Here is a 25,794-nt window from a genome sequence, read left to right as displayed (position 1 = left end):
TAAGTGTGATATTCAATTATTAATTTATTATAAAGTGTGATATATATATTTTAATTTATCAAATAAACCTTTTAAACTTGCAAAACAGAACTACTTCTTGGCTCAGTGGGGTCAGGGGGATTCCAAGAGAGGGGTGTTATACAAGGGTAGTCATCCAGGACGCATGAACTGGACCTAAAGATATATCAATAAGGGTTTTCATTCAGTATTCTAGACTAGGCGTTAACTTGGCTGTAGTGCTGAATTGAATCCTCTTACAAAGTGGGGGCTCGAGCCGAGACGTTGGGTTAGATTTACCATTTGTGCAGATTAATACAGTGTGCTAACTGACGGGATACATACATCCAGTCGGATCACCACGCTGCATTACGCTGTGAAGCATTCCTCAAAAGGGACACTCCAAGAAAAGTTCTGTTCTGCAAAAATAAAATACAAACTTCTGTAAGTCAGGACAGAGACCAATCTCTAGAATGACGACCTTAGTAGACATGAAAATAGCCAGAGAGCACCTCTTGCATAAGCTATTTGTGAGAGGTGAATGGACCTAACAGGGCCAGGATGTGTGGTTGCAGGCCATCACACAACAGGTCACTGAAACAGGGTCAGATATATATAGAGATCAGGGTCCCTTACATGTGGCCCTGAGTGAACTATATATGGCTCCTAAAGCCAAAGAGGAACACAATAAGATTGCCAGGATAGCAGCATACCTGTACCTATACGTTGGAGACATGCAGGATAGATGTGCGGAAAGCCAAAATCTGGCAAATAGGCAACAGATGGCATTACAGAAGGCCCAATCTGATCTGGACTCTTCTGAGCAGAGGCTGCAGAGGAGCCAGGAGTCAGAAAATGACAGCAGACGGTACATCACTAAAATAAAGGAGGATATGGATGTGCTGCAAAAGGAAAAGTCAGAACAGGATACCAGATTTCTGGCCCTACAGAAGGAGCACCAAGACAGTTTGGACTCCTTACTGCAGAGCCAGAAAAAGCTGGAGCAACAATTAGACTTTAACAGGGCATGCACGGAGCAGGTAGCCACCCTGCAAAGTCATCTAGATAGAGTGAAGGCAGAGAGCAACAAGCTGATTTTGAAAGACCTGGATACCCAGGCAGAGTTTGATGAAGAGCGCCAAAAAGCTGGTGCCTTCCAAAGGCAAAGGGACGACCTGGCGGCACAAATGCAGGCTCTTAGTCAGGAAAGAGACGCCTTAGGCCAGGAAGTCTGCCATTTAAAAAGAAAAATGGAAGAAAATCACCTGGCCCACCAGGGACTGGGTGACCTCCAAAAAGAACACGAGAACTTGGTAGAGCACACCAGAAGGGTGGAAGATGCTCTAGCAAGAAAGGAGCAGGCCAATAGGGACATTGCCCAGGAGGTAAACCTCCTGCAGCAAAGACTGGCCCAGTTCTCCAGGACCAACCAGGAAGCACAGAGGGAGAATGAGGCCCTCTGTCAACACAATGATAGGCTCCAGCAACAGGTAGCGATGCAGGAGAAACTGATAGAGTCGAGTAAGGCCTTAACAGAGGAACTGAAGGCACAAATGCAGGCTCTTGCATTGCAACAGGGAGCAGGGGCGGATAGAGATGAGGTTCGCTGGGAAAGGGAAACTCCGGAGCATAACCTCAGGAGCCCTAGTACCAGAGGCCCTCATACCTCTCAGTCCCTGGACTCTGCCACCCCCATGTTCCCTGGCGCACATGAGCACAGGGCCACAGGGATGGCAGATTACTATCCAGCTAAGAGTATGGGGCTCATAGGCCAGTACCACTCAGGAATGGAGGGGTGGGCATCCGGGTATGGGCACCCAAGTACAGTACAGTTCAATGGGGAACCCCGGGAGAGTAGGCCCATTAAGGGCATCCTGAAAACCTCTGCCCAGTTAGGTCAGTGGAGGGGGCACCCATCAAATCCTGGCAGCAAGGAGGAATCTGAAGACTCCTCTGAACTGCGCAGGACACAGGAGACCAGGTCCCCACATTCTGCCAGCCATTCCCAGGCTCGCAGAATCCGGGAAAACCTGGAAGAACAGACGGGAACCTCTGGGAGCAGTGCCTCTGAGTCCGAGGAAGAATGGACAAGGGTTACCCGAACCAAAAAGGCCAATAAGGCAAAAAGGGCCTTGCTTAAGGACCCCTTAAAGCAGATTAAGGCGATCAGGAGCGTCATCACGCCTTACCATAAGAACGCTAAGTATTCTGTTTGGGAGCACTTAGAGTTGTTTGAACAAATGATGGAGACTTTCCATTTGAAGGACAGCCAAAGCTGTATTCAATATGTAAAGTGGACATTCTCCCCGGAATACTCCAGTTTCTTTGCGGGGCTGGAGGACCAAAATCATTTAAGATGGTCCACATATAAGGCGGCCATCCTGAAACATTTTTCTGTTCACAGAAATCCTCAAGAGGCTCGCAAGGCGGCCTACAATTTGCAATGTGGGGAGGATCAGGCCCCACGAGAATTTGTGCAGGAGTTAAAGCGTGCTTTTGCGCAAACCACCAGAAGGGTGCGCACAGATAGTAGAGAGTTTGTCAATACATTTTTCCATGCCTTGCCCAAATATATAATGACCCAGCTCGTGAGAGATTTTCATGAGAAAAGATCTTTAGACTGGGTCATTGAACAGGCTACTCGCATCTATGAGGTGCAGAAGCCCATAGAAAATAAAAGCAATGCCCAGAAAAACCCCAAAGCCAACAGCACCCCTGCTGCTGCCAAGGTGGCAGAGGTAAAGGTCACCCCCGTTTTGGATTTGGAGATGGGGGGGCCTAAAAACCTACCTGCACCTAATAATGCTAGGCCCAGAAGGTCCTCGGGCCAGTCGCAGACAGGGAGCCAGGGAGGCAGCCCCACAAATGGGGTCCCTCGCTCTCCTGACTATGTAAGTCCTCGCTACAAAGGTAACAGACCCATCCTGGGTTATGTGTGGACTCCTCCAGCCCAAGGGGGGGGATCCAGCCAAGCACCTAACCCAGGGAACTTCCCTCCAAACTTCCCACAGGAGGGCAGAAATTTACCAAACCCTGGGCAGAACTTTTTCCCCAGATATCCACCCGACTTCCAACCCCAAAATCATCCATCCTTCTTTCCTCAATTCCCTGAGCCCAGACCACTGAATCCGGGAGAGGGGAGGCCAAGGGTGGAGGGGTACCAAAATCTTCCCAACCAGGGGTACTACCAGAGGAGGGACAGCTACCCTTCCCGGGATCAGCCCAGGGGAGAAAACAGGGCCCCGTATCAGCCTGAGCGGGTTTCCCAGTTAGAGCGCCAGGTTCAAAACATGGCGCGGGATATGGGTCATATACTGAGGGCACAGCAGAACCCTCAGATCAGCATGCCGGCGCAGAACGCACCCAACTCTGGACCTGGTGCTCCAGAACAATGACGGGGGCAGCACCCCGATAAATCACCGGTTCCCAGGGAGGAGGCACAAAGGGAAGGGGGGTGTAAAGCCTTGGAGGAAGCTTCCTTCCTCACTTGTAAACAGCCCCTGGAAACCCAGGAACCGGAAACAAAATCTCTTGCCCCTGAAAGTCTGCCTCCTAAGGAGCAGAGGGGGGGTAGGAGAAACAAAAGACCCAAACAGACTCAGTTTGAGGAGGAGGTACAGATCTTCCAATTTGAGGGAGAGGGATCCTCAGAGGATCCTGGGAAAAGGATCTTCTCCTTCAGAGAGGGGGGAACTCCTCCCAAAGAAAAATGGGTCCCTAGGGATGCAAATCCAGACTGGGGAGATGTGGAGACTGAGCTACCGCCGCCCACCATCTCATCCCAGAACCAACAGCAAGAAAATCCCCTGGTTCAAACCCATCCTGGCGACTGCCTCCAAAAAGGGGGGGGCGGCCCAGAAACGGAGCCAGGGGAACCCACAATGGCTCTGATCTCCAGTTGCAAATTTTTTCTTTCAGATTCCCAAGACTCTCCACAGAATTCTGCCCAAATCTCCTCGCTAGCGATGTCCAAAACCAGAAAGTTAGCCCACCAGTTGTCCAAAAATGTGCATTATCTGTGCCCCCTTGAGGAGAAGGAGGGAAGATATTATGCCCCGGTACAAGTACAGGGGCAGGGTACAATCTCAGCGCTGGTGGACACTGGATCTCAAGCTACCCTTCTGTCCAGAAGGGCCTTTGACGAACTGAATGCAGGAAGGGGAGAGAATTACCAAATTCCTCTCACCTCTCTTCCTGGACAACTGCAGAACTTTGACGGGAAGGAAATTCCCGTCGAGGGGACGGCAGACTTGGACATTAAGATCGGGCGACACAAGTTGAAACACCCGGTCATAGTTGTGACCCCAGAGGGCACCCCTTGTTTACTAGGGAATGACCTCCTGAGAAGGTTGTCACCCCTAATAGATTGCGTAAACAAGGTCCTCTGGACCCAGACTAGCCGACCAATAAAATTAAAACAGAGTGCCAACCATGTTAGTTTAAACGGCACATGCCACATGGTTGAACAAAAATCTGACCAAGTAGAATTTCACTTCCAGAATAGCCAAATTCCAGACGTGACAGTAATAGCAGTAGGACAACAGACTGGTGATGGGGGGTCCTCTCTATTTCTGAAAATCAACCTTCCTTCCAGTCTAAAGTGGTACTCCACGCTGGAAGGAAACACTCTGAAATTCTATACCAATCCACAATCTGAAACTCCCACTCCTATAGTCCAGAAAGATGTGAAATCAGCTCAGAGCCTGGCTGATATTCAGCAAATTGGAGAGCAGTTGTTCATCCCTGTTCAGTTAAATGATGGGAAGGACTCTGTTCTCGCTCGAGTGTGTGTGAACAACGGTAAGAGCTTCATCAGCGAAGCCATGTTTCGCCAACTCCCAAAAGAACCAGCCATTCCCACCTTCAAACTGATAGACAAATGGGAAATGGACCTGGAAGTACCTAATTCCAAACATCTCCTGCCAAGCAGGTGTATGCTCAAAATCTCCATTGGCAACAAGAGCATAGTCCATAATTGTTGGGTCGTGCGAGACGTCCCTGCCGCCTTTTACTTAGGCAGTGACATTCTCAATCGCTTTGCCATTAGTTTGGACCTAATAAACTTCAAAGCTTGGTCCCGATTAGCGGATAATCCCATGGGCTTTGATGATCCAGAAAAAGCATTTAGGTCAGCTCAATTGCTACCTTATGCAGTTGAAATTCAGGTTAAAGAGGAAGTCACCATCCCAGAAAGGACCCGACAATTCTCCCTGGAAGTGAAAGTTAAAAGGGGACAAGAGTTGAAAAACCCTGATGCTTACATACATCTAAATGCTTCTCTCCAACAGCAAGGGTTGGGGGTAAACCCGACTCCATTAGTCAACATAGAACATGACCCCATTCTAATAGAGGTGGATAACAGCGACTTAAAGAGTATTACTCTAGCCGCAGGCACCATTATTGGAATGGCGGTTGATGACCGACATTTCTCCATTGATCTTGTAAATGAACTGTTAGGACCCATCCCCAAGGACTGTTTTGACAGTGACAGTGATGACAATACAACACCAGACAGGATTTTTACCCGGCATGGGGGGAACTTCCTGGTGTACACTTCCTGCCCCTATGGTAAGGAAGATGTGACTTGTGACTTCAGGAGGGATGAGGTGATTTTCCAGGTCCATGAGGGCTGCCTTTCCCACCTGAAGCCTCCAGTCCAAATCAGCACTCTGACCAGGGACTTCTCCACCCAGCTGGAGGAGGCCGCGGAAATAGCCAAACCAGAAGTCTTTCCAGGCTTCAGGCAGATGGTGGAAGAGAGAGTCAACCTAGCTGATGCCTGTGTGACTCTGGAACAAAAGCAAAAGTTGAAACAAGTTTTCTTGGATTTCCAAGATCTCTTTGCGGTAGACTCATATGACTGTGGTCGCACCGACATCCACACCACAACAATCCCCACGGACCCTGGCATGACTCCAGTGTTTGTGAAGCAATATCGCTTGCCTCTCGCATCAATGGAGTCCCTTACTGAAATAATTAAGAACCTTGAGTCCCGGGGAATAATCCGTCCAGTCCACAGCACCTTCAATAATCCGGTGCTGGGAATATTGAAGCCAAACGGCCAGTGGAGACTCTGCGCCGACCTCAGGGAGCTCAACAAACGGGTCCATACTTCCCGATGGCCTCTGCCCTACATTGACCAAGGGCTGGCCCAGATCCAGGGGTCACAGGTATTCACTGCAATAGACCTGACCAATGGATACTGGACCGTGCCTGTCAGTAGGGAGGACCAATACAAGCTGGCTTTTACCTTTGGGGGCCAGCAGTACACATGGACCCGGACTCCCTTCGGATACCTTAACTCCGGTAATGAGTTCAATATTTTCCTACATAAGGCCATGCCCGACCTGGGTACGAGGGGTAACCTGGCTTATGTAGATGATGTCCTCATCAAAAGTTCATCTGTGGAGGAACACATAGCGGAGATCCGTTATGTTCTGACACAGTTGAGGGCCGCCGGAGCAAAACTTTCCTTTCAAAAAGCACAGTGGTGTAGAACCCGTGTTAATTTCTTGGGGCATGAGATTACTCCTCAGGGTCTCTGTCCCCAGGAAAAGAAAGTGGAAGCACTTCAGAAACTGAAAGACCCCACAACTCTGCGAGAACTAAGGAGCCTCCTTGGACTGACTAATTACAGCAGAAAGTTCATTGAGGGCTACGCAGAGATCACCAGACCCCTGATTCATCTCCTGAAGGGGGGGGTCAAGTGGGAATGGGGTCCAGAACAAGCCGAGGCAGTAAGACAACTCAAGAGAAGCCTCTCACAAGCGCCTTGCCTAGCTTACCCTGTCAGAAACAAGGAGTTCTTCCTGGAGACAGGGTTCTCTAATACGTGCTTGACGGCAGTATTATACCAAAAGCATGACAAGGTCAATAAAGTAATCTCCTATGCGAGCAAAACTTTATCCTCTGTGGAGGAAAAATTCAACGATTGTGAGAAGGCACTCCTGGCAACGGTGTGGGCATTGAAGAATTACCGCCCGTTTATCCAGGGGGAACACATCATAGTGGAGACTCCACACCAGCCTCTGCAATATCTCCAAAGTGACAGAATCCGGGCCGGAAATGTGAGTAATTCCCGAATTACTTCCTGGATTCTGTCAATGCAAGGCTTTCCTGTGGAGGTCCGATATGGCCAAAACAAGAAGAGTCCCCTCGCGCAAGGTCTGGCTGACTTGCATGATTGTGCCAGAGAAAACTGTCTCGAGGACGAAAGTCTAAAAATCAAGGACAACATGGAGGCATACCTTAATTCCCCCCACAAAGTCTTTGAAGAGGACAAGTGTGAGGGAATGCCCACTGTCTATGTGGATGGATGCTCTTACCATGTTGACAACGACGGGGAGAAAGAACTGGTGGCCGGCGTAGGGAATGCATGGGTGAATGAGTCCCCAGAACCCTCCGCTGGATACAAAATTGGTCCCCGAAGTAGTCAGGTGGCAGAATTGATGGCTGTGCATCAGGCCATCCTCACTGCTGTCCAGCATCAACTCCACGAACTGGTCATAATCACAGATTCGGATTATGTACGGAACGGGTTCGTGGAGCACCTGGTTAATTGGAAAACCAGAGGCATGTTATGTGCTAACAACAAACCCTTGAAACATGGGAAGTTGATCCAAAACATTGATGATCTGGTCACATCGAATGGGATGACCATCTATTGGAAAAAGATCAAGGGTCATTCCAAAGTAGAGGGACCAGACAAAACTGGAAATGACTTAGCTGATCAGCTGGCCAAAACCGGGGCCATCCAAGGGGATCTAATTGAGATTGAGTCCCTGTTGGGGGAAATCCAGGTCACTGCTATCACTAGGTCCCAGACAAATGCTCACAACGACCTTTCAATTGCACAATGGAGTAAGGAGACCCCTGATGCTGATTTGATTACCGCTCAGAAGGGGGATCCAATTATTGGTAAATTTTACCAGCACCTTGAGGACCCTGAGAACTTTCCCCTGACGGATACCGATTACATTGGGAAAGAGGACCTAAGAGTGTTGATGAAATGTCCAAAAATGTTCCGAATCCAAGACGGTTTGTTGGTAAGGAAATCCAAAGCTGGCCACGACCAGTGGGTGGTTCCTACCTCATTCCGAAGCCTGATGTTAAGTCACGCCCATGATGCGGCCACCGCCGGTCATAGGGGGTTTCACACAACATTGGAAATCTTAAGAGAGGTTGCATACTGGGCACACATGGGCCAGGACCTCAACCAATATTTGAAGGGGTGTCTTGTGTGTGCACAATTTCAGCCATCATCCCTCACGCACCGGGCGCCTTTACAAAAGAGGGGAATGACACTGCCATGGTCAGATTTACAGATCGACTTTGTAGGCCCTGTGATTCGCTCGGCTAGGGGGAATAAGTACATGTTGACTGTGACATGCTTGTTTACCAAGTGGGTGGAATGTCTCCCAGCCCCAAATTGCAAGGCAGAAACTGCAGCGGCCTTGATGATTAACCACATCTTTTCCCGTTTTGGTCTACCTCAAAGGATTGAGTCAGACAGAGGTAGCCACTTCACCAGTGAAGTAATGACAAAGATGTGGGAGATACTGGGGGTCAAGAGAAAGCTGCATATTGCTTATAGACCAGCTTCTTCTGGGGCAGTAGAGAGATATAACCGGACAATTGTGAGCATATTAAAGAAGTTTGTGGCAGATTCTGGGCCAAGTTGGGATATCCGATTACCTCTGGTCCTAATGGCTATCAGATCTACCCCTTCATCTGCAACCAAAATGTCACCATTTGAGTTGATGACTGGGCGCAAGATGGTGCTTCCTCAGCATTTGCTCTATAGGACCCAAGAGCAGACACTGATAAATGCCTCCACTACTCATGAGTATGTAGAGAATTTAAGGAAACACCTTCAACATGCTTTTGCTTATGCTCAGCGGAATCTAGAAAGATCGGCTGATAGCATGAAGACCCATTATGACCTGAAAACTTCCAGGAAGGAATATCAGGTGGGAGACCGGGTCTATCTATACAACTTCCAAAGGAACCAGGCCAAGCAGCGCAAATTTTTGCCTACATGGAAGGGACCCTTTGAGATCGTCGATAAGATCTCCCCTGTGGCCTACAAGATCCGCATCCCCAAAGGCGGTTCGGCAGAGGGGGAAGACAAGTGGGTCCACATAAACCAGTTGAAATGTTGCCATCCCAGGCACACTCTGCAACAACTGGAGGAATCCTCTGGAATCCTAGCAGGCACTGTCTCAGACTAATTCAGTTCCAACCATAAAACATACCACATCTAGTCTCTAAAATATTGTGATTTGCATGAAACTGTCTCTTAGTTATACTGTTTTTTTTTTCTCAAAATAAGAATGTAATGTTTCGTTATGATAAAATGCATATGCTGCCCCACTACCTCAACAGTGGTGGAAAAACGTCTATGAGTAGATATTGCCGCTTTTGCTTTATCATCCTAGGAGAGATGAAACCATGAAGGATGACCAAGAAGAACGATCCGGAGACCGGGAGCAGAGACGCAACGGGCCCGGGGTACCGCCCAATCTTCCCATCAGGACCGGCGAGGAGAACCGATCGATCAGTACCGGATGGAGAAGAAAACGCTGAACTGTGTCATCTACAGAAGAGGAAGAAGATTATGCGGACAGACCGGTGCATGGGTCAAAACCCTTGTGCACGCGACTCCCCATCGACTCAAATTCAAAGTGCTGTCGCGTGGGGGGGACTTGTTGGGTGTCCTGACCCACGTTTAAGCTACCCTGCTACAACATTTGGTGCTGTGGGCTTAGAAAATTCAAGATGGCGGAAAACCCACATGTGCGCTGAAATCCAGGAAAGCTGCGCAGTTTGTGCGCCCACCAAAATGGTTGCCTCACTTGCCACCCACCAGTGCGAGAATGAAAGGCCGGGTTGCCATGAGGGAAATGGGTTGCCAAAGGAAAAACAGTAGCGCCGGTTAGCTTCAAAGCGCTTTAAAACCACCATTGGACTACCCGCACAGTAGTCTGAAACCATTGGGAATGGCAATGCTGATTGCCAAATGCAACCTAGAATTGTGGGGAATTCATTTCTTAAATCCCAAAAATGGGTGCAGTACCAGTACTCACCACTATCCAAAAGCCGGCGTTTTAAAACCACTCTGTGTGTTTTTCTGAAGGCAAGCCAAATGCCTATTTCAAACCTTGCAACATGTGCAAAATATTTACTGAACACCAGCAGACATTGGCAGAATGGAGTTTTGTGTGCCTACAAAATCTGGGAAATGAAGAGCCCAAAAACAATGCTTATAACAAAAATGCTATGGAGTCAGCAGCTTAAGCCTAACTACAACTGGATTTAAAACCACCAAAATCGAAAATGTTAAATTAAATGAGTGACCTATGTTTGGTGTCACATGCCTTTGTAACTGTTGAAATGTCATAGTTTTGCGCTTAGAATCAGCATTCTGCGGTTCCTTTGTAATAGCGCTCGGCGCATCCGCGAATTTTACCGCGATTTGCAATTTCTTCACATGTAAAAACTGCTGCTGTTTGCTTTCCATTGGCCAGAAATTCGTTTAACCTGCTAACTATCCCTGCATCATTGCTAGTGTGAGCCTGGACTAATATTAACTAGATACCCCTCATCCTGAACCTCTAAAAGGGAATTAAGAGCGTTTCCAGCATATTTCTCATTCATTGCTAGCACCTATCAAAGCATTTGCCTGTGTTTTCAAACTTAAGTTTAAGCTCGTGGGATTGAACTGAATTACAGTTGATTGCATTTCTGAGGACTGTGTGTTTTCCTTCCATTTCCTTGCATTGCATAAAGAGGGGGGGAGGGAATAGCCCGAGAAAAGTGATTACATTGTCTGGTTGAATCATATTGCGTATTTTCTGTACTGCATTCATTGAATATTGCATCCACCTGAGCTACATAAAGCATCCTCTACCACATTATACTTTTGTTCCTATTTACCAGTGTGCTACCTTATCCATTTCAGGTCAACTCATTAGTCATTATAAAGAAGTGTGCTAGTGCCAGATTCTCCATTGTTAATATTTACCATATCAGATTAAGTGTGATATTCAATTATTAATTTATTAAAAAGTGTGATATATATTTTAATTTATCAAATAAACCTTTTAAACTTGCAAAACAGAACTACTTCTTGGCTCAGTGGGGTCAGGGGGATTCCAAGAGAGGGGTGTTATACAAGGGTAGTCATCCAGGACGCATGAACTGGACCTAAAGATATATCAATAAGGGTTTTCATTCAGTATTCTAGACTAGGCGTTAACTTGGCTGTAGTGCTGAATTGAATCCTCTTACAAAGTGGGGGCTCGTATCCGGGATTCTGGGTTAGAATACCACTTGTGCAGCTTAATACAGTGTGCTAACTGACGGGATACATACATCCAGTCGGATCACCACGCTGCATTACGCTGTGAAGCATTCCTCAAAAGGGACACTCCAAGAAAAGTTCTGTTCTGCAAAAATAAAATACTAACTTCTGTAAGTCAGGACAGAGACCAATCTCTAGAATGACGACCTTAGTAGACATGAAAATAGCCAGAGAGCACCTCTTGCATAAGCTATTTGTGAGAGGTGAATGGACCGAACAGGGCCAGGATGTGTGGTTGCAGGCCATCACACAACAGGTCACTGAAACAGGGTCAGATATATATAGAGATCAGGGTCCCTTACATGTGGCCCTGAGTGAACTATATATGGCTCCTAAAGCCAAAGAGGAACACAATAAGATCGCCAGGATAGCAGCATACCTGTACCTATATATGGGAGACATGCAGGATAGATGTGCTGAAAGCCAAAATCTGGCAAATAGGCAACAGATGGCATTACAGAAGGCCCAATCTGATCTGGACTCTTCTGAGCAGAGGCTGCAGAGGAGCCAGGAGTCAGAAAATGACAGCAGACGGTACATCACTAAAATAAAGGAGGATATGGATGTGCTGCAAAAGGAAAAGTCAGAACAGGATACCAGATTTCTGGCCCTACAGAAGGAGCACCAAGACAGTTTGGACTCCTTACTGCAGAGCCAGAAAAAGCTGGAGCAACAATTAGACTTTAACAGGGCATGCACGGAGCAGGTAGCCACCCTGCAAAGTCATCTAGATAGAGTGAAGGTAGAGAGCAACAAGCTGATCTTGAAAGACCTGGATACCCAGGCAGAGTTTGATGAGGAGCGCCAAAAAGCTGGTGCCCTTCAACGGCAAAGGGACGACCTGGCGGCACAAATGCAGGCTCTTAGTCAGGAAAGAGACGCCTTAGGCCAGGAAGTCTGCCATTTAAAAAGAAAAATGGAAGAAAATCACCTGGCCCACCAGGGACTGGGTGACCTCCAAAAAGAACACGAGAACTTGGTAGAGCACACCAGAAGGGTGGAAGATGCTCTAGCAAGAAAGGAGCAGGCCAATAGGGACATTGCCCAGGAGGTAAACCTCCTGCAGCAAAGACTGGCCCAGTTCTCCAGGACCAACCAGGAAGCACAGAGGGAGAATGAGGCCCTCTGTCAACACAATGATAGGCTCCAGCAACAGGTAGCGATGCAGGAGAAACTGATAGAGTCGAGTAAGGCCTTAACAGAGGAACTGAAGGCACAAATGCAGGCTCTTGCATTGCAACAGGGAGCAGGGGCGGATAGAGATGAGGTTCGCTGGGAAAGGGAAACTCCGGAGCATAACCTCAGGAGCCCTAGTACCAGAGGCCCTCATACCTCTCAGTCCCTGGACTCTGCCACCCCCATGTTCCCTGGCGCACATGAGCACAGGGCCACAGGGATGGCAGATTACTATCCAGCTAAGAGTATGGGGCTCATAGGCCAGTACCACTCAGGAATGGAGGGGTGGGCATCCGGGTATGGGCACCCAAGTACAGTACAGTTCAATGGGGAACCCCGGGAGAGTAGGCCCATTAAGGGCATCCTGAAAACCTCTGCCCAGTTAGGTCAGTGGAGGGGGCACCCATCAAATCCTGGCAGCAAGGAGGAATCTGAAGACTCCTCTGAACTGCGCAGGACACAGGAGACCAGGTCCCCACATTCTGCCAGCCATTCCCAGGCTCGCAGAATCCGGGAAAACCTGGAAGAACAGACGGGAACCTCTGGGAGCAGTGCCTCTGAGTCCGAGGAAGAATGGACAAGGGTTACCCGAACCAAAAAGGCCAATAAGGCAAAAAGGGCCTTGCTTAAGGACCCCTTAAAGCAGATTAAGGCGATCAGGAGCGTCATCACGCCTTACCATAAGAACGCTAAGTATTCTGTTTGGGAGCACTTAGAGTTGTTTGAACAAATGATGGAGACTTTCCATTTGAAGGACAGCCAAAGCTGTATTCAATATGTAAAGTGGACATTCTCCCCGGAATACTCCAGTTTCTTTGCGGGGCTGGAGGACCAAAATCATTTAAGATGGTCCACATATAAGGCGGCCATCCTGAAACATTTTTCTGTTCACAGAAATCCTCAAGAGGCTCGCAAGGCGGCCTACAATTTGCAATGTGGGGAGGATCAGGCCCCACGAGAATTTGTGCAGGAGTTAAAGCGTGCTTTTGCGCAAACCACCAGAAGGGTGCGCACAGATAGTAGAGAGTTTGTCAATACATTTTTCCATGCCTTGCCCAAATATATAATGACCCAGCTCGTGAGAGATTTTCATGAGAAAAGATCTTTAGACTGGGTCATTGAACAGGCTACTCGCATCTATGAGGTGCAGAAGCCCATAGAAAATAAAAGCAATGCCCAGAAAAACCCCAAAGCCAACAGCACCCCTGCTGCTGCCAAGGTGGCAGAGGTAAAGGTCACCCCCGTTTTGGATTTGGAGATGGGGGGGCCTAAAAACCTACCTGCACCTAATAATGCTAGGCCCAGAAGGTCCTCGGGCCAGTCGCAGACAGGGAGCCAGGGAGGCAGCCCCACAAATGGGGTCCCTCGCTCTCCTGACTATGTAAGTCCTCGCTACAAAGGTAACAGACCCATCCTGGGTTATGTGTGGACTCCTCCAGCCCAAGGGGGGGGATCCAGCCAAGCACCTAACCCAGGGAACTTCCCTCCAAACTTCCCACAGGAGGGCAGAAATTTACCAAACCCTGGGCAGAACTTTTTCCCCAGATATCCACCCGACTTCCAACCCCAAAATCATCCATCCTTCTTTCCTCAATTCCCTGAGCCCAGACCACTGAATCCGGGAGAGGGGAGGCCAAGGGTGGAGGGGTACCAAAATCTTCCCAACCAGGGGTACTACCAGAGGAGGGACAGCTACCCTTCCCGGGATCAGCCCAGGGGAGAAAACAGGGCCCCGTATCAGCCTGAGCGGGTTTCCCAGTTAGAGCGCCAGGTTCAAAACATGGCGCGGGATATGGGTCATATACTGAGGGCACAGCAGAACCCTCAGATCAGCATGCCGGCGCAGAACGCACCCAACTCTGGACCTGGTGCTCCAGAACAATGACGGGGGCAGCACCCCGATAAATCACCGGTTCCCAGGGAGGAGGCACAAAGGGAAGGGGGGTGTAAAGCCTTGGAGGAAGCTTCCTTCCTCACTTGTAAACAGCCCCTGGAAACCCAGGAACCGGAAACAAAATCTCTTGCCCCTGAAAGTCTGCCTCCTAAGGAGCAGAGGGGGGGTAGGAGAAACAAAAGACCCAAACAGACTCAGTTTGAGGAGGAGGTACAGATCTTCCAATTTGAGGGAGAGGGATCCTCAGAGGATCCTGGGAAAAGGATCTTCTCCTTCAGAGAGGGGGGAACTCCTCCCAAAGAAAAATGGGTCCCTAGGGATGCAAATCCAGACTGGGGAGATGTGGAGACTGAGCTACCGCCGCCCACCATCTCATCCCAGAACCAACAGCAAGAAAATCCCCTGGTTCAAACCCATCCTGGCGACTGCCTCCAAAAAGGGGGGGGCGGCCCAGAAACGGAGCCAGGGGAACCCACAATGGCTCTGATCTCCAGTTGCAAATTTTTTCTTTCAGATTCCCAAGACTCTCCACAGAATTCTGCCCAAATCTCCTCGCTAGCGATGTCCAAAACCAGAAAGTTAGCCCACCAGTTGTCCAAAAATGTGCATTATCTGTGCCCCCTTGAGGAGAAGGAGGGAAGATATTATGCCCCGGTACAAGTACAGGGGCAGGGTACAATCTCAGCGCTGGTGGACACTGGATCTCAAGCTACCCTTCTGTCCAGAAGGGCCTTTGACGAACTGAATGCAGGAAGGGGAGAGAATTACCAAATTCCTCTCACCTCTCTTCCTGGACAACTGCAGAACTTTGACGGGAAGGAAATTCCCGTCGAGGGGACGGCAGACTTGGACATTAAGATCGGGCGACACAAGTTGAAACACCCGGTCATAGTTGTGACCCCAGAGGGCACCCCTTGTTTACTAGGGAATGACCTCCTGAGAAGGTTGTCACCCCTAATAGATTGCGTAAACAAGGTCCTCTGGACCCAGACTAGCCGACCAATAAAATTAAAACAGAGTGCCAACCATGTTAGTTTAAACGGCACATGCCACATGGTTGAACAAAAATCTGACCAAGTAGAATTTCACTTCCAGAATAGCCAAATTCCAGACGTGACAGTAATAGCAGTAGGACAACAGACTGGTGATGGGGGGTCCTCTCTATTTCTGAAAATCAACCTTCCTTCCAGTCTAAAGTGGTACTCCACGCTGGAAGGAAACACTCTGAAATTCTATACCAATCCACAATCTGAAACTCCCACTCCTATAGTCCAGAAAGATGTGAAATCAGCTCAGAGCCTGGCTGATATTCAGCAAATTGGAGAGCAGTTGTTCATCCCTGTTCAGTTAAATGATGGGAAGGACTCTGTTCTCGCTCGAGTGTGTGTGAACAACGGTAAGAGCTTCATCAGCGAAGCCATGTTTCGCCAACTCCCAAAAGAACCAGCCATTCCCACCTTCAAACTGATAGACAAATGGGAAATGGACCTGGAAGTACCTAATTCCAAACATCTCCTGCCAAGCAGGTGTATGCTCAAAATCTCCATTGGCAACAAGAGCATAGTCCATAATTGTTGGGTCGTGCGAGACGTCCCTGCCGCCTTTTACTTAGGCAGTGACATTCTCAATCGCTTTGCCATTAGTTTGGACCTAATAAACTTCAAAGCTTGGTCCCGATTAGCGGATAATCCCATGGGCTTTGATGATCCAGAAAAAGCATTTAGGTCAGCTCAATTGCTACCTTATGCAGTTGAAATTCAGGTTAAAGAGGAAGTCACCATCCCAGAAAGGACCCGACAATTCTCCCTGGAAGTGAAAGTTAAAAGGGGACAAGAGTTGAAAAACCCTGATGCTTACATACATCTAAATGCTTCTCTCCAACAGCAAGGGTTGGGGGTAAACCCGACTCCATTAGTCAACATAGAACATGACCCCATTCTAATAGAGGTGGATAACAGCGACTTAAAGAGTATTACTCTAGCCGCAGGCACCATTATTGGAATGGCGGTTGATGACCGACATTTCTCCATTGATCTTGTAAATGAACTGTTAGGACCCATCCCCAAGGACTGTTTTGACAGTGACAGTGATGACAATACAACACCAGACAGGATTTTTACCCGGCATGGGGGGAACTTCCTGGTGTACACTTCCTGCCCCTATGGTAAGGAAGATGTGACTTGTGACTTCAGGAGGGATGAGGTGATTTTCCAGGTCCATGAGGGCTGCCTTTCCCACCTGAAGCCTCCAGTCCAAATCAGCACTCTGACCAGGGACTTCTCCACCCAGCTGGAGGAGGCCGCGGAAATAGCCAAACCAGAAGTCTTTCCAGGCTTCAGGCAGATGGTGGAAGAGAGAGTCAACCTAGCTGATGCCTGTGTGACTCTGGAACAAAAGCAAAAGTTGAAACAAGTTTTCTTGGATTTCCAAGATCTCTTTGCGGTAGACTCATATGACTGTGGTCGCACCGACATCCACACCACAACAATCCCCACGGACCCTGGCATGACTCCAGTGTTTGTGAAGCAATATCGCTTGCCTCTCGCATCAATGGAGTCCCTTACTGAAATAATTAAGAACCTTGAGTCCCGGGGAATAATCCGTCCAGTCCACAGCACCTTCAATAATCCGGTGCTGGGAATATTGAAGCCAAACGGCCAGTGGAGACTCTGCGCCGACCTCAGGGAGCTCAACAAACGGGTCCATACTTCCCGATGGCCTCTGCCCTACATTGACCAAGGGCTGGCCCAGATCCAGGGGTCACAGGTATTCACTGCAATAGACCTGACCAATGGATACTGGACCGTGCCTGTCAGTAGGGAGGACCAATACAAGCTGGCTTTTACCTTTGGGGGCCAGCAGTACACATGGACCCGGACTCCCTTCGGATACCTTAACTCCGGTAATGAGTTCAATATTTTCCTACATAAGGCCATGCCCGACCTGGGTACGAGGGGTAACCTGGCTTATGTAGATGATGTCCTCATCAAAAGTTCATCTGTGGAGGAACACATAGCGGAGATCCGTTATGTTCTGACACAGTTGAGGGCCGCCGGAGCAAAACTTTCCTTTCAAAAAGCACAGTGGTGTAGAACCCGTGTTAATTTCTTGGGGCATGAGATTACTCCTCAGGGTCTCTGTCCCCAGGAAAAGAAAGTGGAAGCACTTCAGAAACTGAAAGACCCCACAACTCTGCGAGAACTAAGGAGCCTCCTTGGACTGACTAATTACAGCAGAAAGTTCATTGAGGGCTACGCAGAGATCACCAGACCCCTGATTCATCTCCTGAAGGGGGGGGTCAAGTGGGAATGGGGTCCAGAACAAGCCGAGGCAGTAAGACAACTCAAGAGAAGCCTCTCACAAGCGCCTTGCCTAGCTTACCCTGTCAGAAACAAGGAGTTCTTCCTGGAGACAGGGTTCTCTAATACGTGCTTGACGGCAGTATTATACCAAAAGCATGACAAGGTCAATAAAGTAATCTCCTATGCGAGCAAAACTTTATCCTCTGTGGAGGAAAAATTCAACGATTGTGAGAAGGCACTCCTGGCAACGGTGTGGGCATTGAAGAATTACCGCCCGTTTATCCAGGGGGAACACATCATAGTGGAGACTCCACACCAGCCTCTGCAATATCTCCAAAGTGACAGAATCCGGGCCGGAAATGTGAGTAATTCCCGAATTACTTCCTGGATTCTGTCAATGCAAGGCTTTCCTGTGGAGGTCCGATATGGCCAAAACAAGAAGAGTCCCCTCGCGCAAGGTCTGGCTGACTTGCATGATTGTGCCAGAGAAAACTGTCTCGAGGACGAAAGTCTAAAAATCAAGGACAACATGGAGGCATACCTTAATTCCCCCCACAAAGTCTTTGAAGAGGACAAGTGTGAGGGAATGCCCACTGTCTATGTGGATGGATGCTCTTACCATGTTGACAACGACGGGGAGAAAGAACTGGTGGCCGGCGTAGGGAATGCATGGGTGAATGAGTCCCCAGAACCCTCCGCTGGATACAAAATTGGTCCCCGAAGTAGTCAGGTGGCAGAATTGATGGCTGTGCATCAGGCCATCCTCACTGCTGTCCAGCATCAACTCCACGAACTGGTCATAATCACAGATTCGGATTATGTACGGAACGGGTTCGTGGAGCACCTGGTTAATTGGAAAACCAGAGGCATGTTATGTGCTAACAACAAACCCTTGAAACATGGGAAGTTGATCCAAAACATTGATGATCTGGTCACATCGAATGGGATGACCATCTATTGGAAAAAGATCAAGGGTCATTCCAAAGTAGAGGGACCAGACAAAACTGGAAATGACTTAGCTGATCAGCTGGCCAAAACCGGGGCCATCCAAGGGGATCTAATTGAGATTGAGTCCCTGTTGGGGGAAATCCAGGTCACTGCTATCACTAGGTCCCAGACAAATGCTCACAACGACCTTTCAATTGCACAATGGAGTAAGGAGACCCCTGATGCTGATTTGATTACCGCTCAGAAGGGGGATCCAATTATTGGTAAATTTTACCAGCACCTTGAGGACCCTGAGAACTTTCCCCTGACGGATACCGATTACATTGGGAAAGAGGACCTAAGAGTGTTGATGAAATGTCCAAAAATGTTCCGAATCCAAGACGGTTTGTTGGTAAGGAAATCCAAAGCTGGCCACGACCAGTGGGTGGTTCCTACCTCATTCCGAAGCCTGATGTTAAGTCACGCCCATGATGCGGCCACCGCCGGTCATAGGGGGTTTCACACAACATTGGAAATCTTAAGAGAGGTTGCATACTGGGCACACATGGGCCAGGACCTCAACCAATATTTGAAGGGGTGTCTTGTGTGTGCACAATTTCAGCCATCATCCCTCACGCACCGGGCGCCTTTACAAAAGAGGGGAATGACACTGCCATGGTCAGATTTACAGATCGACTTTGTAGGCCCTGTGATTCGCTCGGCTAGGGGGAATAAGTACATGTTGACTGTGACATGCTTGTTTACCAAGTGGGTGGAATGTCTCCCAGCCCCAAATTGCAAGGCAGAAACTGCAGCGGCCTTGATGATTAACCACATCTTTTCCCGTTTTGGTCTACCTCAAAGGATTGAGTCAGACAGAGGTAGCCACTTCACCAGTGAAGTAATGACAAAGATGTGGGAGATACTGGGGGTCAAGAGAAAGCTGCATATTGCTTATAGACCAGCTTCTTCTGGGGCAGTAGAGAGATATAACCGGACAATTGTGAGCATATTAAAGAAGTTTGTGGCAGATTCTGGGCCAAGTTGGGATATCCGATTACCTCTGGTCCTAATGGCTATCAGATCTACCCCTTCATCTGCAACCAAAATGTCACCATTTGAGTTGATGACTGGGCGCAAGATGGTGCTTCCTCAGCATTTGCTCTATAGGACCCAAGAGCAGACACTGATAAATGCCTCCACTACTCATGAGTATGTAGAGAATTTAAGGAAACACCTTCAACATGCTTTTGCTTATGCTCAGCGGAATCTAGAAAGATCGGCTGATAGCATGAAGACCCATTATGACCTGAAAACTTCCAGGAAGGAATATCAGGTGGGAGACCGGGTCTATCTATACAACTTCCAAAGGAACCAGGCCAAGCAGCGCAAATTTTTGCCTACATGGAAGGGACCCTTTGAGATCGTCGATAAGATCTCCCCTGTGGCCTACAAGATCCGCATCCCCAAAGGCGGTTCGGCAGAGGGGGAAGACAAGTGGGTCCACATAAACCAGTTGAAATGTTGCCATCCCAGGCACACTCTGCAACAACTGGAGGAATCCTCTGGAATCCTAGCAGGCACTGTCTCAGACTAATTCAGTTCCAACCATAAAACATACCACATCTAGTCTCTAAAATATTGTGATTTGCATGAAACTGTCTCTTAGTTATACTGTTTTTTTTTTCTCAAAATAAGAATGTAATGTTTCGTTATGATAAAATGCATATGCTGCCCCACTACCTCAACAGTGGTGGAAAAACGTCTATGAGTAGATATTGCCGCTTTTGCTTTATCATCCTAGGAGAGATGAAACCATGAAGGATGACCAAGAAGAACGATCCGGAGACCGGGAGCAGAGACGCAACGGGCCCGGGGTACCGCCCAATCTTCCCATCAGGACCGGCGAGGAGAACCGATCGATCAGTACCGGATGGAGAAGAAAACGCTGAACTGTGTCATCTACAGAAGAGGAAGAAGATTATGCGGACAGACCGGTGCATGGGTCAAAACCCTTGTGCACGCGACTCCCCATCGACTCAAATTCAAAGTGCTGTCGCGTGGGGGGGACTTGTTGGGTGTCCTGACCCACGTTTAAGCTACCCTGCTACAACATTTGGTGCTGTGGGCTTAGAAAATTCAAGATGGCGGAAAACCCACATGTGCGCTGAAATCCAGGAAAGCTGCGCAGTTTGTGCGCCCACCAAAATGGTTGCCTCACTTGCCACCCACCAGTGCGAGAATGAAAGGCCGGGTTGCCATGAGGGAAATGGGTTGCCAAAGGAAAAACAGTAGCGCCGGTTAGCTTCAAAGCGCTTTAAAACCACCATTGGACTACCCGCACAGTAGTCTGAAACCATTGGGAATGGCAATGCTGATTGCCAAATGCAACCTAGAATTGTGGGGAATTCATTTCTTAAATCCCAAAAATGGGTGCAGTACCAGTACTCACCACTATCCAAAAGCCGGCGTTTTAAAACCACTCTGTGTGTTTTTCTGAAGGCAAGCCAAATGCCTATTTCAAACCTTGCAACATGTGCAAAATATTTACTGAACACCAGCAGACATTGGCAGAATGGAGTTTTGTGTGCCTACAAAATCTGGGAAATGAAGAGCCCAAAAACAATGCTTATAACAAAAATGCTATGGAGTCAGCAGCTTAAGCCTAACTACAACTGGATTTAAAACCACCAAAATCGAAAATGTTAAATTAAATGAGTGACCTATGTTTGGTGTCACATGCCTTTGTAACTGTTGAAATGTCATAGTTTTGCGCTTAGAATCAGCATTCTGCGGTTCCTTTGTAATAGCGCTCGGCGCATCCGCGAATTTTACCGCGATTTGCAATTTCTTCACATGTAAAAACTGCTGCTGTTTGCTTTCCATTGGCCAGAAATTCGTTTAACCTGCTAACTATCCCTGCATCATTGCTAGTGTGAGCCTGGACTAATATTAACTAGATACCCCTCATCCTGAACCTCTAAAAGGGAATTAAGAGCGTTTCCAGCATATTTCTCATTCATTGCTAGCACCTATCAAAGCATTTGCCTGTGTTTTCAAACTTAAGTTTAAGCTCGTGGGATTGAACTGAATTACAGTTGATTGCATTTCTGAGGACTGTGTGTTTTCCTTCCATTTCCTTGCATTGCATAAAGAGGGGGGGAGGGAATAGCCCGAGAAAAGTGATTACATTGTCTGGTTGAATCATATTGCGTATTTTCTGTACTGCATTCATTGAATATTGCATCCACCTGAGCTACATAAAGCATCCTCTACCACATTATACTTTTGTTCCTATTTACCAGTGTGCTACCTTATCCATTTCAGGTCAACTCATTAGTCATTATAAAGAAGTGTGCTAGTGCCAGATTCTCCATTGTTAATATTTACCATATCAGATTAAGTGTGATATTCAATTATTAATTTATTAAAAAGTGTGATATATATTTTAATTTATCAAATAAACCTTTTAAACTTGCAAAACAGAACTACTTCTTGGCTCAGTGGGGTCAGGGGGATTCCAAGAGAGGGTCGTTATACAAGGGTAGTCATCCAGGACGCATGAACTGGACCTAAAGATATATCAATAAGGGTTTTCATTCAGTATTCTAGACTAGGCGTTAACTTGGCTGTAGTGCTGAATTGAATCCTCTTACAGACTGTATACATTACTTTTTTTGGTTAGAACGTCTTGTTATGGTTAATTTGTAGCACATTCTAGGCACAGGGTTGGGTGTCCAATATTGTTATAGGTCTTCTGCCATGTTAAGAATGTTTATCAGAAATGTGGGGTCCTAGCATGGGTGACAGCAGATGATTGTCACAATGTGGGATGTGGTGGTATTGATATTGTATGTAATGGCAATTTGCAGGAAAATTGCATTGGTTTTATTTGCATGTCTAGACACTTTAGCTATTGTTTCTTTTGCAAATCAGAAAGCAAAATAATGCATGGTTGCACATTATGCTCCAATTGTGGGCATGTTACACAGGTGCGCATGTATTGTGGACTGGGTGCAATTATTAAACTATCTGCGGCTCTGTGGGAATTGTTTTTGATAGATGTTTAGTTTCTTGAAAATGATTTAATGGCACTAACAGCCTCATTTCTACTGGTTGTTTGGTAAAGACCCTGACCATTGCCTCTTCTCTGGTGTTGGCTTTTGCAGAGGGGATATTATGCTTCATCACATGATGCAGCTTTCGGCACGAAAACCACATGCATACCCTGTGTTCTGTTGCCTAGCACCACATCGATCGATGAATCCTCGATCTCCACAGTGCGTGTATGAACATACCGCGGAAACCAACAATGGCGGCGGCCATGACAGTGGAACCCTATGATGTCCTAAGCAGGCAGAGTTTGTAGGGATCGTTGCCACACCACCTGCATCAGAATTCTGATGTGCATGGAGACACATTCAGATTCTTTGCACGGAGCGGGGAAATGCGCAAAGTGGATTTCACACTGTGATTCCTGCTCTGAGTTGGGGAATCTGTTCCATCATTCACAAACATTTCAAAAGAAATAAGAGATACAACAAAAATCGTATAGCTGGTCTAGAAAACCTGGAACGGTTCTATGGTGGAGTGGAATTGTGTTAGACGTAGACGATTTCTAATAGTGTGGTGGACACTCGCGAAAGAATGTTCATCTATTGTTCGATCCAATGCCATGAGCCGAATAGCGAGCGGTACACTTACCTAAACACAGTCAGGCAGCCAATCAGCTCATCCCGAGTACAGCAATCATGGAGCGGCTCATTTCCTGTCTTGGCACCTATGGTTTCCTATTCTTCCTACCCGGGCCAGGCATTTAACCCTTTATTTTTATTTTTATTTTATTGGTTATTTGTAATGCACCTATACATCAAATAGTGTTTTAAAGGGCAACAAGTCAAAGGGACAAGGATGAAGGATAGCAGAAACGGTCCTACTAGTCCATGAGACATTCGGCTCGTGCAAGTGCAATGAACATTAGAATGGGTGCAGAAAATGGGAAAAAGCTATGCCGTGTGATAACATTGGCTACATCAAGTATGCAGGTGACATAGGTAGAATGCAACATTAGGATGGGTGAATAAAATGGGAAAGCCGCACCCCATGATATGGGGGGCTACATCAAGTATGCTGGTGACACACGTAGAATGCAACATAAGGATGGGTGCATAAAATGAGAAAGCCTTGCCCCGTGATATGGGAGGCTACATCAAATATGCAGGTGACATAGGTAGAATGCAACATTAGGATGAGTACATAAAATGGGAAAACCTCAACCCATAATATGGGGGGGGGGTTACATCAAATATGCAGGTGACATAGGTAGAATGCAACATTAGGATGGGTGCATACAATGGGAAAGCCTTGCCCTGTGATATGGGAGGCTATATCAAATATGCAGGTGACATAGGTAGAATGCAACATTGGGATGAGTACATAAAATGGGAAAACCTCAACCCATAATATGGGGGGGTTACATCAAATATGCAAGTGACAAAGGTAGAATGCAAGATTGGGATAGGTGCATAAAATTGGAAAGCCACCCCACGTGATATGGGGGACTACATCAAGTATGCTGGTGACATACGTAGAATACAACATTAGGATGGGTGCATAAAATGAGAAAGCCTTGCCCCGTGATATGGGAGGCTACATCAAATATGCAGGTGACATAGGTAGAATGCAAGATTGGGATAGGTGCATAAAATGGGAAAGCCACCCCACGTGATATGGGGGACTACATAAAGTATGCAGGTGACATACGTAGAATGCAACATTAGGATGGGTGCATAAAATAAGAAAGCATTGCCCCGTGATATGGGAGGCTACATCAAATATGCAGGTGACATAGGTAGAATGCAAGATTGGGATAGGTGCATAAAATGGGAAAGCCACCCCACGTGATATGGGGGACTACATAAAGTATGCAGGTGACATACGTAGAATGCAACATTAGGATGGGTGCATAAAATGAGAAAGCCGCAACCCCTGATATGGGAGGCTACATCAAATATGCAGGTGACATAGGTAGAATGCAAGATTGGGATAGGTGCATATAATTGGAAAGCCACTCCACGTGATATGGGGGACTACATCAAGTATGCAGGTGATATAGGTAGAATGCAACATTAGGATGGGTGCATAAAATGGGAAAGCCGCAACCCCTGATATGGGGGGGCTACATCAAATATGCTGGTGACATAGGTAGAATGCAAGATTGGGATGGGTTCATAAAATGGGAAAGCCACACCCCATGATATGGGGGGCTACATCAAATATGCTGGTGACATACTTAGAATGCAACATTAGGATGGGTGCATAAAATGAGAAAGCCTTGCCCCGTGATATGGGAGGCTACATCAAACATGCAGGTGACATAGGTAGAATGCAACATTAGGATGGGTGCATAAAATGGGAAAGCCGCAACCCCTGATATGGGGGGGCTACATCAAATATGCTGGTGACATAGGTAGAATGCAAGATTGGGATGGGTGCATAAAATGGGAAAGCCACACCCCATGATATGGGGGGCTACATCAAATATGCTGGTGACATACTTAGAATGCAACATTAGGATGGGTGCATAAAATGAGAAAGCCTTGCCCCGTGATATGGGAGGCTACATCAAACATGCAGGTGACATAGGTAGAATGCAACATTAGGATGGGTGCATAAAATGGGAAAACCACAACCCATAATATGGGGGGCTACATCAAATATGCAGGTGACATGGGTAGAATGCAACAGTAGGATGGTGCATAAAATTGGAAAGCAACGCCACGTGATATGGGGGGGGGCTACATCAAGTATGCAGGTGACATAGGTAGAATGCAACATTATAATGGGTGCTTAAAATGGGAAAAACTCAACCCATAATATTGGGGGGCTGCATCAAATATGCAGGTGACATGGGTAAAATGCAACATTGGGATAGGTGCATAAAATGGGAAGCCACCCCACGTGATATGGGGGGCTACATCAGATATGCAGGTGACATAGGTAGAATGCAATATTAGGGAGGATGCACAAAATGAGAAAGCCTCACTGCATGGTGAGGGGGTACATCAATAGACTAGTGCAATAGGTAGAACAGCACAGGGCTGAGACACCCCAGAATTATGAAGGCAGCCAAGCTG

This window comes from Ambystoma mexicanum, chromosome 2q (genome assembly GCF_040938575.1).
Source record: "Ambystoma mexicanum isolate Mex_15411 chromosome 2q, UKY_AmexF1_1, whole genome shotgun sequence".
Classification (NCBI taxonomy): Eukaryota; Metazoa; Chordata; class Amphibia; order Caudata; family Ambystomatidae; genus Ambystoma; species Ambystoma mexicanum.
Note: the sequence above shows the minus strand (reverse complement) of the source record.